This window comes from Macaca nemestrina, chromosome X (assembly GCF_043159975.1).
Source record: "Macaca nemestrina isolate mMacNem1 chromosome X, mMacNem.hap1, whole genome shotgun sequence".
NCBI classification, from domain to species: domain Eukaryota; kingdom Metazoa; phylum Chordata; class Mammalia; order Primates; family Cercopithecidae; genus Macaca; species Macaca nemestrina.
The window spans coordinates 51,525,809-51,535,421 of record NC_092145.1 but is presented as its reverse complement, the minus strand read 5'-3'; the positions used below and the strand labels follow the sequence as shown (position 1 = coordinate 51,535,421).

At 45.6% G+C, this 9,613-nt stretch overlaps 1 pseudogene; it reads right to left on the bottom strand.

The window, feature by feature from the left end:
- Window positions 1-1,128: 1,128 nt before the first annotated feature.
- LOC105499798 (histone H2B type W-T-like) lies at window positions 1,129-2,017 on the bottom strand (annotated as a pseudogene).
- Window positions 2,018-9,613: the final 7,596 nt, after the last annotated feature.

Below are 9,613 nucleotides of genomic sequence, written 5' to 3'. Positions count from 1 at the left end.
TAATAAATTCCTGTGTGTCGCAATCCCTGAGTATGTTCTCTTGTCCACATACTCGGGTGGCTGTAAATCAATCGAAAAGAAAAGCAATGGGAAAGTCAGCAGCTGCACTGAAATTCAGTAATACACTTATAAGAGAAATTGCTAAAAATATAAAGACTTGTGGCCGGACACGGCAGTTGATGCCTGTAATCCCAGCACTTTGGGAGGCAGAGGTGGGCGTATCACGAGGTTAGGAGATCCAGACCATCCTGGCTAACGCAGTGAAACCCCATCTCTACTAAAAATACAAAAAATTAGCCGATGGTGGAGGCGGGTGCCTGTAGTTCCAGCTACTGGGGATGCTGAGGCAGGAAAATGGCATGAACCCGGGAGGCAGAGCTTGCAGTGAGCCGAGATTGTGCCACTGCACTCCAGCCTGGGCAACAGAGCAAGACCCCCATCTCAAAAAAATATATATATATAAAGACTTGGGACCCAGAAGTAAGCACAATGAAAGCTAACCTATATTAATATTAACATGAATATTAATATGCAAATCTTTTGAGGAAATAAGCGTTATCTGACTTCTCCTTAATGCTGACTATGCTCCGCATAACTTGATGCTAAGGGCAAGGAACATATACTACTCCTACCTTTGAACTCATATCCTTAAATGACCATGATTACAAATACTGAAAACAAAAACATCAGGTAAAGAATCACAACCTTGTCCCCCCAGCCACCAGATTGTGTATCAGTGCAGGGCTGCTGTGGGTTCAAACTGGTTCACTCCCCCCACATTGGGAAAATAACTGTTGCTCATAGACTGCAGGTCACTCATTGGTTGCACCACTGAACACTAGGGCAGGAACCGTTTCCGTGGACACTCCCTAAGCCTACTGACACAAACCTGGAATAACGAAGGTTTCTGTTTAAAAAGAAATGAAAAGATTATCGTCATGGCAAAAAAATAATGAACTGCAATAGTAATCTCAGAGCTGAGGAAGCTGGAAAGTGAATGGATTCTTGAAAATTTTATTTAGCTAAATGTACACTGTAACTGGGCCTCCTTTGCTTATTTACATGATTCGTGATGGGAGAAGTGTTGAAGACGCTTAGGCCGGTTGCCTTGTTCTTATATCAGCGTATTCACTTTCTCTGTTGCTTTATGGCATACAGTGAAGTTCTGGAAATTTCCACCATCCAGTCACAGGAGAATGAGAGAGAAAAAGTAAAGATCAGTGCAATAGTAATATCACCATGAAGATAACCTAGAAACATAATTAATAAATATGAACATGTAGGAAACTGAGGAAATGAAACACAATCACGGAAAGGCCAACTACTTTTCCTTGGAGCAAATTGCGTTACAGGTATATTGGAGTTGACAATTTTTGGTACTAAGGGAAAATGCTTGAAAAATCGTAGGATGCCACACACCATATGCTCCCCAAGTCAGAAGGGCAACACCCACCCCAACTTCCGGTGGTGTCCCCTCCTTGGCGAGTCACTGGTCTTTCGGGCCACGTTCGGTGGCTCTGAAAAGACCCTTTGGGTTTCCGTGGTACTCGGGTGCTCCTGACGGAGTGCACTTGCTCCTGGTGTACCTTCATGCCTTTGGACTCGGTGAGCTTGCCCATCTCCCCCGGCAGCAGCAGGCAGACAGAGATCCAGGTCTCCCAGGCGGTGATGGTCTGGCACTTGGTGGAGCGGGTCAGGTGACCAGCCTCGGTGGCGATGGGGTCCAATATGTCATGAACCAAAGAATCCATGACACTCCCGGCCTCCCGGGAAAGGCTGAGGCCATGGTGAACCTGCTTCAGCACCTGGCGGAAATAGGTGGCAAAGTTGTTTCCCCAGCAGTTGGCGTGGCACCTGCAGGGCCCATGGCACCCTCACTTCCTCTGCTTGCTGTGCTTCTGGGCCGTCGTGGAGTTGGCCTCTCTGGGCTCCTGGCTGATCATCTGTTCCTCAGAGGTCGTCTCAGAGGAAGGTTCAGCCATGTTGGAGGCAGCGGCCATTAGACTACATGACCAGACAATGGCGGTTGTGGACTGGGGAAGCGGGGGTGGGGCACTTGGGTATGCAGAATGGCTGCAAGTCACGGGCCAGCTTCAGGTCTGATTGGATGAAGTGTCACAGCAGGGAGCCTCTCAGCAAACCTACCTGTGTTGAAGGTGACTGGATGATCCCGTTGCATCGCATCTCCTCAACCAATCACAGTGGGCATCTGCGGGCTTAAGCGCCCCCTGTGGCCTAGGTCAGAGAAAGTTACACAGATAGATGCCCCCCAGGGCAAAAGGGCATCTGCCCTCCTCAGCTGATCCATGCCACACTGTGAGCACATTGAAGGGTGTCACTGAAAACTCCCAAAGTTTAACAATTTCAGCTCATGATCCTTGAAGACAGACAGACCTCCTGAGTCCAAGTCCATTATGCCAGAGGAATGACTGTGGCCACGTGTGGAACAATTCTTACCCATCTCAGAATCTACTGTTATCCTTGTCTAAGCCACCCTGGTTTGAGCAGGAACTCCCTGACATGGTGACTGAGGGCTCCTGGGCATCGAAAAACCTGGGAGTCTGGCTCCTGACTTCAGTTGTGATCAACATCTTCCGTGAATCAGGAGAGTGAGAAGTGGCCATACCCCAGCTTCCAAGCAGACAGTAGAAACAGAAAGACGCTTTTATTAAAAACATATGACATTAATAATTTTTTTCTTTTTTTTATTATTAAAAAAATTATTAAAGTTATTCTTTCTTTGTAGCAGCTTCAGATGGAGGGGCAAAACCTAAGAAAATTTCTTGTCTTAAGCACCACACCACAGTTTATAGCTACATTTGCAATTAAAAACTTCTTGAAGTATGCCAATTAGTAAGTTTAATAACTTGTTAGAGGAACAATACTGCAGATTTAATATAATTATCAAACCAATTTTATGCACAAAGCCAGACATAGGTAATGCATTTTGGAAAAAAAAATTTTTTTGTGGATTAGCAATGTAATACACATTTGATGGGAAATATTGGGAAAAGGTAAAAAAAAGTATGAAGAAATAATTCAGATTTTTTTAGATTAATATCACCTAGAGATAACCACTTTGGATGTAGATAATATTAATATATGGAATCATATGTAATAAATACAGGTATGTTATATATATGAATATTAGGTACCATGTATGTATCATTTACCTGTACATATATATGTTTGTATATGTAAGGATGTAACCTGTACATATATATGTTTGTATATGTAAAGATGTATGTGTATGTATATCAAATACATAGACCAGATTTGCATTTCAATATTACTTTACAACCTTCAGATGTACGAAATGCCACATTTCTTTTAATCTCTAAATTAGTTAACTTTTCTGTGAGCTCCTCAAGCTGGGTCTCAATGGTAAATTCAATCTCAGACATTCTGTGGACCTCTTCCTCTTTCTGGGTTAAGCTGCACCTTTTGTTTTTCACTTTGTCCTGGTCACCACCACCTCCACAGATCCCTTGAAGTCAGGAGGCTCTGTTGCTTCCCTGTCAAGCTTAACACTGGAGTCTTCGATCCTTGTAGTTGTACAAATATTAGTTATTTTCTTGGGATGGAGGAAGAAAGTAATCACTCATTTCTTCTAGTATTTTTGTAATTTTTTAAAAAAGGTCGTAAGTTAATCCTTCACTATAGTATCTGGGCCCATATATAAACATATATTTTTTATAAAGGTTGACGTTGTGCTTTACTGTTTTATATCTGCTTTTAACTTCAGATGGTATTTAGGAGAAATGTCCCATCATTAAATATTTTAAACCTGAAAAAAAAAATATGACAACACTCAACATTGACCAGGTTTAAAAAACAATAAAAAAGGAAAACAAAACCACAACCACAAATCACAACTCAAAAGCTGGAAATGGCTAACAAGTTTAAGAGGCACTGGGTTAAAAAATATCACCTTAAATCTCCTAGGAAGCCCCTGAGGGAGAGAAAGGGATTCCAAAAATGAAAATTATGTTCAAGTTAGAAAGATAGCTTTCAAGAGTCTCTGATAATATATGCAAAGACATTCCTTAAATGCATTTAAGTAACATTAATTTGCAGGAAGTGAAAAAAATATTCTTAAGAAATACTGAAGAAATAAATGTCACCAATAAACAGTCATTTCAAAGGTCATTCTTTTGAATCAGTGTATTTCTTGTCATATATTTAACAAGAATCTTATTCTTCCCCTAACAAATTGGTTCGCAATTAAAACAGGCAAAAAGGCTCATTTTTGTTTTTATATAACATCATGTAAGGTAAACTCCATGACTGAAGTCTAATAAAGGATTTCTGAACAGTCCTTTTTACAAACGATGATTTTATAAATCTACTTAAATGTTTAGCAAGCCAATCCTTCTCTTAGTTTGGTACAAGGCAAAAGAGACCTGTCCACAACTGACTCTTAAGTCGGTTGACATTCTCCATTTACCTGATTTTTTTTCTTAATTACAAAAACTGGAGGGAAAATGTTGGAGATATGTGTCCTTTTTCTAATCGTTCAGTAACTAAGTAATCTAAGGCCTCCAGTTTCTCTTTACTTAGCGGCCATTGTTGTATCCAAATTGGCTTATCTGTTAACCGTTTTAAAGGTATAGATTCTGGAGTCTTAACAATGGCCGCCATCAAAAATGATGTCCTAAATCTTGGCGGGAACTTTGTCTTTCCGCTTAAAGCCATTCCTTCAAACATTGCAAAATTTTTCCTACTCCCATACCAGGGACATACCCGATTTCATGCATCATATGTTGACTTTGAGGGCTGTGTAATTGCTCAGGAATTAGAACTTATGCTCCTGTTATGCCCAGACTGTTTGTTCCCCAAAGAAGACCACCAGAGTCCAGAGTCAAAGCCAAGCGGCAAGGATCTTTACTACAAGTTCGAACCTGGTCCCTCCTTTACACAGTATACAAGAGGGCCCCGAACAATGCGAGCGTTTGCTTTTTATAGCCCGAAAGTTGCAGGGGAACAAAGAAATTCTTTTGGCTCCTGCGCTTTCAGTAACCTTGAACGGCTGTCTCCTTATCGGAGACTTTCCAGGTGGTGTTTGTACTGGGCTCAGGGAGTTTGAGAGATATATGGTGGTGGGATGGGAGGATGGGATGTGTTTGTGCTAGGCTCAGGGAGTTTTGAGCCCAGGGCTGAGGAATGTGCCCAGCTCCTTTCATTCCCCCCTTCTTTTCAGGTATCTTTAGAGCCAATCTTGGGTCTTATAAGTCTGATTCTGTTTCAGCGTTTACAGGTTGGTATTGGGCTCTGAGGACCATGAGTTGTACGGTGTCAAATCTTTCCCTAACAAATTGTAAAATTCTGTTAACAACACAAGGTCCTACGGTAAGCAGAAATAGTAGACTTAGCAGGGGTCCAAGGAAGGGGGCTAACAGAGAAAACATAGAGGAATTCCACCATTGGTCTGCAGCTGAAGCAAACTGCCGTGTTTTTACTTCAGTGCTTAACTTGCGTAACTGTTGGACCCGGTCCTCTACAAGTCCTGATTCATTTATGTAGAAACAACAGTCTTCTTTTAGAAATATACATGTACCACCTTTTTCTGCAGTGAGTAGGTCTAGGGCTGTCTGGTTCTGCAAGGTTACCTGAGCTAGGGACGTGAGCTGCCGCTGAAGGGAGGCAAGGGACTCAGCCGACTCCTCCATAGCAACGGCAAATTGTTGGTACAACTTGTTACTTTCTATGAGGGTGTGACCTAGGGCTCCCCCCGCCAGTCCGGCCGCAATGAAGGATGCGGTGAGGGAGAGTCCTGCAATGAGGGGGAGAAATATGGCTCGTGCAGGTCTTGGTCTAGGGTCTGGGTGAATAACAGCACTAGTCCAGTTACCAGTATACCCTAGGAACTCGCCAGCAGTTAGTAGAGTCAACCGGGGAACTAATGTGACAGGGAGACACAGTAGGTTATTAACAGAAGGACTAGGTAGGTTCTTAGATAAGGTTCCATTACACCAGAAGAATATGCCTGATGGAGCCCTTAAGGTGATATTAGGGGGCGTTGCAGTGATGCTGCAGAGGCTGGAATTGGTTCCTGAGAAACAGTAGGGAAACTTCTCCTGACTGGGGTTTAGGTATAGGGGCACGTTCAGGATAGGAGCATACGAGAGGTTTCGGAGGTTGTTAGCTTGGGCAAAGGTAGAGGATCCCCATGGCAGAGGGACAGCGGTTAGCGGTGGACGCCCTAGAGTGGCGCACAGAAAGCAGCCAGACAGGCTATGAAGTCCTGTAAGGTTAGCAAGTTCTAGTCCTTCTTGTAATAACTTTAACCAGGAGAAAGGACGTAAGTCTTGTGTTAGTCTGTTTTCCTGTCGTTGGATATTCCCGTGGACCAGGGGCAGTACTTGCACTAGGCCTCGCCACAGATAGAGGTGACTGCTAGGCCATGTGGAGGAGGGGGAGTAGTATACAGCCCCATGTTGAGGTGTGGTCCAGCGGGAGTTCCAGGGGTCTCTAACTATCCATGTATATGAAAAGTCTCTATCCCGTCTACGATGGAAGGGCCATTTAGGGTCTAACTGTTTTCTCTCTCCCCAATAACGGGGTCTATGTATGTTACAAAAGTTATAAGGACAGCCGGCATTTTGGTGCCACCAATAGTGTTTACAATTGTATTTAGTCTGATCAAACTCAAAGCATATTATTGGTGTCATAGGTTTGGCTATTTGAAAACCAGTAAAATTTAGTAGAATTGGGCTGTTGCACCCTGAGGAAGGGCAATCAGCACTGGCCAATAATTTTCCGGGCTTATGAGGTTGCCCAGGGTGGGTTCGGTTTTCATAAAGCCAGAATCTCCAGACAAAGGGATTATGAGCTGGTTTTGTGATTTCTCCAGCGGCCACTAGGGCGACTAACGTTAGGGTTAGACTACCTAACTGCATGTTTGCAGTGAGCTATGCTGCCGGCGCAGGGTGAGTTTTAAGGGGTTGTTCCTAGCTCTGTCCACAGTCCACGTGTCCGGTGCTTCAGCCGCCGCTGTGATTGGTCCCAGAAGATCGGAGGTTGGGTCCACTGGCTTGACGTGGGTGTAGTGGATCCACGATGCGATGCCTTCTACCTTCAGGGCGGTGGGTGTGGTTAGGAGTACCTGGAGTGGTCCTTTCCACCTGGGTTCTAGGGTCTCTTGTCGGTGTCGCTTGACCAGGACCCAGTCTCCCGGCTGGTACGGATGGGGTGTCGGCGGGGGACCGGTCTCATATAGTTCCTTCAGCTTGGGCCAGATTTCTTGATGAATTTTCTGCAAGGCTTGTAGGGAAAATAAGAGTTCAGAGACATTTTCTGTTTCGGACTTGAGCAGATCATCTTTTAGGCCGGGAACTAAGGGTGGGGGTCTGCCATACATAATTTCATAAGGAGTAAGGTCCAGTCTGTAAGGGGTATTATGGGCCCGGAACAGAGCGTAGGGGAGAAGGACCACCCAATTAGCGCCAGTCTCCATAGTTAATTTAGTTAAGGTCTCTTTTAAGGTCCGATTCATTCTCTCTACCTGTCCTGAACTCTGGGGCCTGTAAGCGCAATGTAGTTTCCAATTTGCCCCAAGGATGGAAGCCAAATCCTGACTTACCTTAGCGACGAAGGCCGGCCCATTATCTGACCCTATCTGGACGGGGAAGCCATACCTGGGGAGGATATCTTCCAGGATTTTCTTTGCTACAACCTGAGCAGTTTCTTTCTTGGTGGGGAATGCTTCAGTCCACCCTGAAAAAGTATCTACAAAGACAAGTAAGTACCGATACCCGTATTTTCCTGGCTTTATCTCAGTAAAATCTACTTCCCAGTAGATACCGGGCCTGGTTCCCGTTGCCTTGTTCCCGTTGCAGCCTGGGATTGGGGGTAGGCATTGTTAAGCTGGCAGACTTTGCAACTTGTCACGATGTTGCTGGCCATCTCGGCTGTATGTCTGAATTTGAGCTTAGAGCGTCTGATCAGGTCTATCATCCGCCGAGCACCCAGGTGGGTGGTTCGGTGGATGTGTTCTAACACTTGTTGTCCTAATTTTTCTGGTAGGATGGTTTGGTCATTAGTATCAGTCCACCACCCATTCTGGATCTGTTTCAGGGGAAGCTTGTCAATCCACTGGAGATCTTGTTCTGAATAATCAGGGAAATATGGCAAGTCCTGGGGGCCCGGGTCAGGGAGTGGAGTGCAAGGAGTTGGCTGGGAGCCTTCACCACATTTCTTGCAGTTTGGTCCGCCAGAAAGTTGCCTTGAGCAGTTGGAGTAGTTAGTTTCTGATGCCCTGGGCAATGCACAATGGCTAACTTTTCTGGCCTCCATAGGGCTGTTAGCAGGGCTAGGATTTCTTGCTTGTTTTTTATCTCTTTTTCTTCAGCCGTCAGTAACCCCCGCTCCCTGTAAATGGCCCCATGTATATGTGCTGTTGCAAAAGCATATTGGCTGTCTGTATATACCGTCAGCTTTTTTCCCACCCCTAAGGTAAGAGCTTGGGTGAGTGCTATCAATTCGGCCTTCTGGGCCGATGTCCCCGGGGGCAGGGGTTCCGCCCAGATTACCTCAGTCTCTGAAGTCACTGCCACTCCAGCGTACCTCTGGCCCTGATGCATGAAGCTGCTCCCATCAGTGAACCAGACGAGGTTGGCGTCAGGAAGTGGGCAATCCTGCAGGTCTTCTCGAACTCCGTGCACCTGAGCTAGTATCTCGGTGCAGTCGTGGAGTGGGGCGTCCAGGTCCAGGTTGGGCAGCAGCGAGACAGGGTTTAAGGTCGTTGGGGGCAGGAAAGTTATCCTGAGAGGATTTAGTAGTAGTCCTTGGTAGTGGGTGAGTCGGGCGTTACTCATCCATCGATTAGGTGGCTGTTTGAGTACACCTTCGATGGCATGTGGGGTAACGACCCGCAATTCTTGCCCCATGACAAGCTTATCAGCATCCTGCACCATCAGAGCCGTGGCTGCAATCATTCGGAGACAAGGGGGCCACCCGGCAGCCACTGGGTCTAACTTCTTTGACAGGTAGGCAACTGGCCTCCGCCAGGGGCCTAAGTTCTGAGTTATTACCGCCTTGGCAATACCCTTATTTTCATCTACGTATAAGTGGAAGGGCTTGGTAACATCAGGTAGTCCCAGTGCAGGCGCGGAGAGTAGGGCAGTTTTAATCTGTTGGAAAGCCGACTCGGCTTCGTCTGTCCACTTAAATGGCTGCTGCCCCCATGTTGCCTGATATAAGGGTTTAGCCAGTTCTGCGAACCCAAGTATCCATAGTCTGCAAAACCCCGCTGACCCCAGGAATTCCCTCACTTGTCGGGTGGATTGCAGCCTGGGGATCTGCAGAACAGTCTGTTTTCAGGCGTCTGTTAACCAGCGCTGCCCTTCTTTAAGCAGGTACCCTAGGTATGTTACCTCTGACTTACAGATTTGAGCTTTCTTTGCTGAGGCTCGGTAGCCTAGATTTCCCAGAGCTTGTAAGAGACCCTTGGTCCCTTGGATGCAAGCTTCTTGGGTCTCAGCAGCAATCAGGAGGTCATCAACATACTGTAGTAAGGTTATTTCAGGGTGTTTGCGTCGGTACTCACCCAGGTCTTCATGGAGGGCCTCATCGAACAGGGTAGGAGAGTTTTTGAATCCTTGCGGCAGTCTGG